Source organism: Sinocyclocheilus rhinocerous, unplaced genomic scaffold (genome assembly GCF_001515625.1).
Source record: "Sinocyclocheilus rhinocerous isolate Xijiao unplaced genomic scaffold, SAMN03320098_v1.1 scaffold432, whole genome shotgun sequence".
Classification (NCBI taxonomy): Eukaryota; Metazoa; Chordata; class Actinopteri; order Cypriniformes; family Cyprinidae; genus Sinocyclocheilus; species Sinocyclocheilus rhinocerous.
Genome location: NW_015627225.1, coordinates 933,916 through 942,586, shown reverse-complemented (window position 1 = coordinate 942,586; position 8,671 = coordinate 933,916). Strand labels below are relative to the sequence as shown.

General features: G+C 37.2%; 1 long non-coding RNA gene across 1 annotated transcript in view; it reads right to left on the bottom strand.

Moving 5' to 3' along the window:
- The window catches only part of LOC107721429 (uncharacterized), a 20,559-nt gene extending 13,457 nt beyond the window's left edge, over positions 1 to 7,102 (bottom strand). Inside the window, exons 1-2 of the long non-coding RNA XR_001637710.1 lie at positions 7,065 to 7,102; positions 6,412 to 6,486 (exon numbers count right to left, since the gene is read on the bottom strand). This is a non-coding gene — a long non-coding RNA (uncharacterized LOC107721429). The remainder of the gene's footprint in view (positions 1 to 6,411; positions 6,487 to 7,064) is intronic.
- Between the last annotated feature and the right edge of the window lie 1,569 nt (positions 7,103 to 8,671).

Below are 8,671 nucleotides of genomic sequence, written 5' to 3'. Positions count from 1 at the left end.
CATCACAGAGAGGCTCAAAATCACTTTCCAGAACATTCTCGTTCACCATTCCTGGCTGCTGGAATGATCTTCCCACCCCTATCTGGAATGCTGAATCCCTGACAATTTTCAAGCGACAGCTGAAAACTCATCTCTTTCAACACTACTTGACTTCATCCTAAATTTAAAAAAAAAAAAACACTTCGTCTTTCTCTTTATTTATTCCTTCCCTTTCTAGCTTGTAGCCTACTTATTTGAACAATGCCTGAAACTTGGTATTACGAGCACTTCCTGTGTCTGTTTGCCTCTTTAAGAAGAATCGCTTTATCTACTCCCCAATTGTAAGTCGCTTTGGAAAAAAAGCGTTTGCAAAATGACTAAATGTAAATGTAAATGCATTCTAATATGTTGATTTGGTGCTGAACATTTCTTATTATTATCATTATCAATCTTAAAAATATTTGTGCTGCGTAATATTTTTGTGGACACCATGATGTTTTTCACAATTGTTTTCTTTGATGAAAGAAAAGTTTTCCATTTATTTGAAACAGAAATCTTTGTGACATCATAAATGTCTATCACTTGAATAAAAGGATTATTTTATTTCTAAACAATCAGTAAAATATTACTGACCCCAACATTTTGTAAGGTAGTGCATGAGTGTCCAATAAACTATATCTTTTTCTGAGAAACCGTGAATGAAATATTAAATAATGTATAGTCTACACAGAAACTTACTTTCAAAAACAAACTTTAAAGTAAAAAATTGTGACAGCTAGGCCCAGTCTCCACTACACAGTTCATTAAAACAGACATACAAGAAGACAAAGAGCAAGATAGCACAGTTTGACTACCATATGAATCAAAAAAGTAAAAGAGTAAGATGGTAAATATCTTTTCCAATTGAATTCCCATCAGTAATACACACACTAAAGCAAGCCTGTCCCCAAGATGCAAAGATCAATACAACCTATTAACCCCTCTCTCTTTTTCTCTCTGTCCTTCTGTCTTCTGGCACCCCTTCATTTGAGAATAGGCCTAAAGTGTTCATTTCTGGGGACCAAATATTCCCACAAGGATAGTAAAACCTGAAATTACCTATATTGTGGGGAGCAGCCAACATTGCCCACAAGGAAAACAGCTTAATAAACGTAGTAAATAGCATCTTAATGAAAATATAAAAATGCAGAAAGGTTTGTGTGAGGGTTAGGAGATAGAAAATATAATTAGCTCGATATTAAAACAACAGAAGTAAATGGAAAGTCCCCACCATGCGCGTCCCTGCTCTATTATGGTTTACTTCAATAGATCCCAGAGGATCTTTTGCTGCCAAGCAACAAAAGCTGAACAGAGGGTCATAATAAGGTTGAGTTATCAGTCACATATAATGCTATTAAATACCTGCTGCATGCACTGAAACACGTGCACATATCCATACAAACCTAGTTATTCACACACACAATGGCTTTCAGTTCATGTTGAGCAACACACGAACGCAGTGTGATGGACATCTCTGATAGAGAGCGGGTTATTACAAGCAGAGCAGGTCATGGAAGAGCTGTCTCCTTTATGATTAAGCATGTGAGACACTGATATGAAGATATTTATCTGCTTCAGAACTTCAAATGAAGCAGGAAACCAAAGCTATGCTTTCTGGACAGACAATACAAGCCATGGCATATCGTCTTGGACCGACTTGCTCAGTTCTGCTTCATTCTACTCAGGCGTCTGCATTAATATTTCACTAGTATGGTTATGCATTGAATCTTTAGATGTCTGGTTTAAAATTTGGTATTTGGAATGTAGTATTCCAGTGGTGAGCTGTCAGACAACTCGTTATCCAGTGAGTCCTGTGGCTTATGGAATAAGGTAGGTCTGTTCCAAAACTTAATGAGCTGCCTACCTAGACGGCATCATAAGTGTACCCCAGACACGAAGGTTGAACCAAAACATACGCATCAATATTGCATAAATCCTTTAATAAAACTGTAATCCAAGAGAGTTCTAGCAAGCCAAGTAAAAATTATTCCAACACTTCAGGAGTAAATGTTGACTATCAATAAGTGTAATTAATGCCCTAGTTAAATCAATAAAAACCGAACTTTCACAAACAATAAAAATTCAGACCCTCGACTATTAATAAAAATAAAGACCCAAATATTCTATACATATTATTCCATTAGCAACGCGTGCCCAAAGTCAACCAAAGTGTGGTTGGATGTATGGTATTTACATGGTACCACAGGAGTCTAAAAAACACGGTTAAGACCATACCTTTTGGTCCTTTTACATTATTTCGTGCACTCTTAATATTTCGATGCTATTTGTTAAAAAATTTTGTTTACCTGGAGTCGTTCACAAGCCTCACCTGCAGGTGCATCTTAAAAGATGCGATGCATTTTTTGGTTTTATTTCAGTTAATCGTAGGGAAGCATCTACTTAATCCCTCGTTCGTCTCGTTCTCTGTTTTTAAAAGTATATTTTACTGTTGGCATGCCGTTTACTGTAACTGCTCCAAGTCACTACTCAGTACTCACTACTCGTTTTTACTCAGTTTGTGAGTGAGTTGTATCATGAATCATTCCTCCGGTTTCACAGACAAGGCTTAAGGCTAGTCACAGACTAAAATGTTTGAGCTGTCTCAACTGAAAATATCTTGCTCTGAAATATCTTAAAATATGTCAATGTCATTGCTCTGTCTCAAGATGCACACCTGTAACATTTTCTTCTAAGGCATTTTTATAAAAGCTGCTTAAACACCTTAATTTAACTAAGGCCTAGTCCTGGCTTAAGCTAAGCCCTGTCTGTGAAATTATTGAGTCTAAATCACGAACCGACGTATTTGACCATTCATTAAGAAAAACCAACTCAAATGAGTGATTCACTCGCGAATAGGGCAAGTTCTGATTTTAACAGTTGACACAAAATACGGACACATGACTTGATTTCAAAAATATTGTCAGGGAAAAGGTTTCTAGGATGCGTTCCTCGCCAGACAATGATTTCTTAGTAAAATAGCACTGGAGCACGAGGCACAATTTGAACGACACACCTACGGAAATTGGCTTGTTAAATCGCCGCCCACCAACAAGAGATGGCTCTAGGCAATTGTGCCCAGAGGCGGACAATAACTAAGTACATTTACTTGAGTATTGTACTTAAGTATACTTTTTGAGTATCTGTACTTTACTTGAGTATTATTTTTTCTGGGAACTTATGACTTTAACTTCACTACATTTGAAAGACAAATATTGTACTTTTCACTCCACTACATTTCTATCAAGATCCTCGAAGTAGAAAGTCGTTACTATGTAGCAACTTTGAAATTTAGTGGGTGATTTTTTTCTTCTCTATAACGTGACTTTCTTTCTTTTTCAGACAGTTTATCAGTAATCACTCTTGTAGGGAAAGATACTACAAGCTAGTCAGTGTATTCAGTAGGTGTAATGTATTGTAAGTTGCTTCAGAAGTATTGCAAGTATTACGTACAACAATAAAACAGTGCATTGACATAAAAAAGGAAATTTACTTTTGGTACTTAAGTACTTTTAAAAGCAAGTACTTCTGTACTTTTACTTAAGTAAATATCTGTCTTTACAACTTTTACTTGTAATGGAGTAATATTTGACCAGCAGTATCTGTACTTTCACTCAAGTAATGGAGTTGAGTACTTTGTCCGCCTCTGATTGTGCCAATAGATGCCGTACCTGGCAAAAGCCATCTCCGTCATTTAACAGTATCATATTCTGACAAAATAATATTCAAAAAAATAAATAACTAAAAACAAAAGGTTCCAGAGGGCACTTTAATGACTGGCCTGGAACAAGAAACCACCTTTCAAAACATGCTGAATATTCAGCCTAGGCTATAATGGTCCTACAGCACTCAAAAAAATAGATGTTTTGTTTCAGTATATTACGTAATATACTGAAAAACAACATCTATTTTTTGTACTATGGTAGTCATTTTAACATCTTTTACTCATGTCCGAAGAAAGATAGAAAAAAACAAGGATGGTCGGAAGAAGTGATTAAATTAGGCTGAAGGAAAGATAGCTATGATAAGGCTGGACTGAGTGAGTGAGTCTGTTTCTGTTTCTTCATTAAAGTTTCATCGCCAGGCTGCTCTGATTTATTCCCTCCTGCAGGACAAACAGCAGACAGCTCCATCTCTCTCTCACACACACACACACACACACACGCACGCACAAATACGCAAGCTTCACCTGTTAAGGAGCTGCACTTATGTTTCATTCCCTCTGCCGTCCTTGGGGAGACTCTGTAGACTTCATTAGACACGCACAGAAAGGCCGGGCAATTAATATGATTCTGCTCCCGTTGCTGATGCAAGACCTGCTTTCTTCATTTCAATGTAAACTCTAATTATTACATAAAAATATGAGATCTGCCCACGGATCAGTGTTCAATCAGCCCTTAAAGGTTTCAATTTGCTGCTCGGTTTCATTTCATTTCCACTCATTCAACAGGCATCAGACAGGCACTAGTGTAACAACTTAACTTGAATATAGAGTGGGGTCCAACATTTTTAAACCACTAATGAAAATGCATGTTTTGCCTTTTTTTTCAAATGCGATACTTTTTTCATTACAAATGATATTATCAGTAGCCTATAACAGTAGGCTATTATCAATTTGTGTGCAAAAAAAAAAAAAACATCAAAAGGAATTTCAGAATGTGTTTTACTTTAATGGCAGCAGCATTTGAGCTGGATGAGCACCTTATGTTTGTGTCAAACCTTGATCATGTTCTCCAACGTGATTTGAGATGATCCAAACTGCATCTTGTGCTTCAATGGAAGCAAGAACATCTGATCATCTGCACAAAGTGACGTGACATGTGGCCAAGTATGGTTACCCATACTCAGAATTAGTGCTCTGCATTTAACCCATCCAAAGTGCACACACACAGCAGAGAACACACACACACACACACCGTGAACACACACCCGGAGCAGAAAAGTTTCATTATTAAAGTCATATATGTGTTTATTTCATTAGTGCCCTATAAATAGTGCAGGATTTTAAATATTTCTTACATTTATGTTCCAAATTGTTCAGAAAATCTGTTTATTTTCAGGTTTAGAATCAAAAATCAACTCAGTAATTAATGAAACAGCTCCCCTAGTGATCCGATAGTGAACTGCAAGACACAACAAACTCACTAAATGAGAACAGAACATGCTGTGACTGACAGCTGTTTAACAGCTTGTGTCTCACTGATCAGTCAGGAGTCTCCACTCACAGCCAAATTACACTGTTACCTCCGATTTATCTACATTTCTAATTAGGACCACATACTGCTTATCAGATCTGCATTTATAACATCTGTGTGATTGATTCCCTTCTTTAATTTCTTGAATTTAAAACGTGTGACTGATTCTCTTTTCTCTATTGAGAAAAACACCTGTTTTTACCAGCTAAATCCTATGAAGAAAAGCATTCACAAAACTTGCAGTACATTAATAAATTACTGAAAACCTATAATTAATACAAAGCCATTTTTGTTGAGAGTTGTATTTAGAGAGGGAGTCCAAATTCCCCTCAAAATGCCACCCCGACACAATCATTTCAGCAACTGTCACATTTTAGTCCGTATTTATCTCTTAAGGATTTTGGAATTCATAAATGTTACATCAGATCAAATCCCAGCCCAGTGAAGCCTTAAGATATTTGACTTTCAGAAAGTAAATCTCAAATATAAACACACAAAACAGTGATTTTATCAAATAGTGTTAAATCTGTTCATGCAGGATATTATAGCAGCAGGGCCACTTATTCAGTCATCGCTATTGTTGAATCACATAGCCTACTAAGAAAAACAAAGACATTTGAGGGCTTTCTTAGGTCACAATTAAAATAATTATGCATATTATGAGATTTGTTTAAATATGTTGTTTATTTTAATTTTTTAATTTACATTTGTGTTATAATGTTTGTTAAGGATTCTCTTACTATAAAACAGTCATATTAAAACAGTCCAAAACAGTTCTAAACAAATATGATTTTGATGCAAGAGGACAACAGAACATGGACTTTTTCACTGGAGGAAGCTTTATGATGGATTTTGGATTTAATTATATCAAACGCGCAGCTTTTTGCTTCATGAGACATTAACTGATGGACTGGAGTCCTGTGGATTAGGCCTACTTGTGGATTATTGTGATGTTTGTATCAGTTAACCTGTTTGCTGCAGGATACCATTGGTGAGCAAATTCAAAATTTCAATCTGTTCTGATGAATAACAAACTCGATGGACTGACGGTAAGTACATTTTCTGCAAATTTTCATTTTTGGGTGAATTATTCCTTTAATGTCTCTTATGTAAGCTATCTGGCTGCAGAGTAACTAGCTTAACATTGTAGTGAAATTACTTCAGAGAACATAAAGGTGCTGTTTACTGAGACCACACTTACTTGTTCTCTAGAGCTTCAGAGGCAGCCATGGTGCTCTCCAATTCTTCAATGCCTTCTAAGCGTTGCAACTCTTCTCTATAGAGACAAAGATAGTTTACTTTAATATTATTTACAGACATTACATTTTGTTGTGTGGCAACGTATGCTGTAATAGTTTAGTTTAGTTTTATTTAAAGTTTGACACAGGACCTGTAAGTTATCCATACAACAAATTTAGAGCACGGGGAATAAAGGAGAATTCATGACGTTTGGTTTTACTCCTGGGTACAACAAATGTCTTGTGACGCCGAAGAGAATAAGTAGGTGTTGGAGCCATAGGCAGGAAACAATGCAATGGTGTTGAACTGTCCTTGAGTGTTTTAGTAAGCGTACGTATGGTGGCTTCGAAAATGTATTACATTGAAAGTTATATTTTCAAATGAAAATGGCAACATGATCGTTTTATAAAGTATAATTATAAAGTATGCGTTCATATGTGCTTCATTTTCACTGGAGTAAACAGCTGTGATGTGATGAGGGGTGAACGCAGCGAAAACTTAGGCTGCAGTAGATGGGGAACCAATTTATATTTTGTAAACTGTATTTATGACAAAGAACAGAACTGCACATATGCAGATATTATAACAATCTATCGTTAAACAGTAAACACACACCTTGTCCAAGTTGTCCTCTGTTTCTCGCTCTGCGCCGCCGCGGTCTGCGGATTGAAAAAGAACGAGCTGAAAGAGGGGGAGGAGCCGATCGAAGTCTGCCGCCGTTTTCATATGAAATTTAAAGGGGACTGAGGCGATCACGAGTTCGTGTACAGTTTATGGAGCTAATCGCTAAATTTTAGGGGGGCTGATTAGTCATAGCTATAGCCCCCCTAAAAATGGCCTAGCGACGCCCATGATTCTTATTATACACATCACAGTGTGGTTTGAAAACGAATATTGAATCAGATACTAACCGGTCTGAAAGTGCTCAGTCAATATTAGACAGTGCAGGAGCCATCAAATAATGCTTGAGATTTTTACACGGGGTTGAGGTGCGTGGACCCTCGTAGCTAAAAAAAAAGAATATAACGGAAGTGTCTACCTAGCAATGTACATTAGCATAATTTCACCACATCAACTAATTCAGACACATTTGCATTTGTTAAATTAAATAAAATTTCGTATTTGTATTTCGTAGTTTTCGTATTTTTCTGTCACGGTTGTTACCGATATGATAAACAGCCATGACTCGTCTGCACTTCCGCACTAGTCGGCCACACTGTCTCGAATAAACGCTGTCTTACCAACCAGGTATCACGAAACACAGTGTAAACGCGAGTACTGTCTGAATGTCGAATTAAATGAAAATATTCTTACTAGTAGCCAGGATACATCAGTTAACCAACTTTAGCTAGTTACTACCTGTCAAGGAGAAAATTAGCCAACTCCGCATTCGTTTTTAAACCTTTGTCTATTTTAAGCTGTCTCATCTCTCAAACGCATCTCCAATATTTATTCTGCTTTTATTATACCGTTGTTGATCATAAAATTTTTTGGATGGATGTCGAGGCTTTTAAGGATGGGCATAAAGTTCTATTTCCCGCTCTGACCCCTTTCGTTTACCAGCTTCCATGACTGAAATGAAATACGCTGTTTCCCGCCAACTGGCAACCCGGGGTGCCGAAATTCTCCAGTCGCCCTTCACTGCAGAACAAAAGATCCAGGGGGCGTGGTTGGATCCAGATCTAGGGGGTGGAGATTGGTAGGTTTAGGGGTGGAGATGGGTGGAGACGGGTAGGTTTAGGCAGAGCTGTAGAGAGAGAGAGTTGTGACAACTCCGTTCACTCCAATGGACCAGTTTTTTACAGCAATGGCGGATCGTGGAGCCGCTCAATAGTTCCCGGAAGTTAGCGCTCATACTATCAGCGCCGTAGAGATGCAGCAGAAGAGACCGCTGTGATGTGAACTTTTGAAAGGTATGACATTTATAGAACAAAATTGTATATTATCAGCACAGCTAATCAAATTACCCTGTGCATTAAAACAGATGATTATTAGATTATTCCTCACTTAATTAGTAGATTTACGGGATGTTATTCATTCTCTTCATGCAGTTTCATCCATCTTTGTGTAATTTAAAAGTGATTTTGCTGGTGGGGAGTTATTAAATAGACTTAGATATATTGCAAAGGATGCAGATGGACCAAAGTGAGAATGAAAAGTTTAATGTAGGTGAGCAGTTTTCATTTCAGAATCATGCTAGGCTAAATGTCCAAAAATGGATT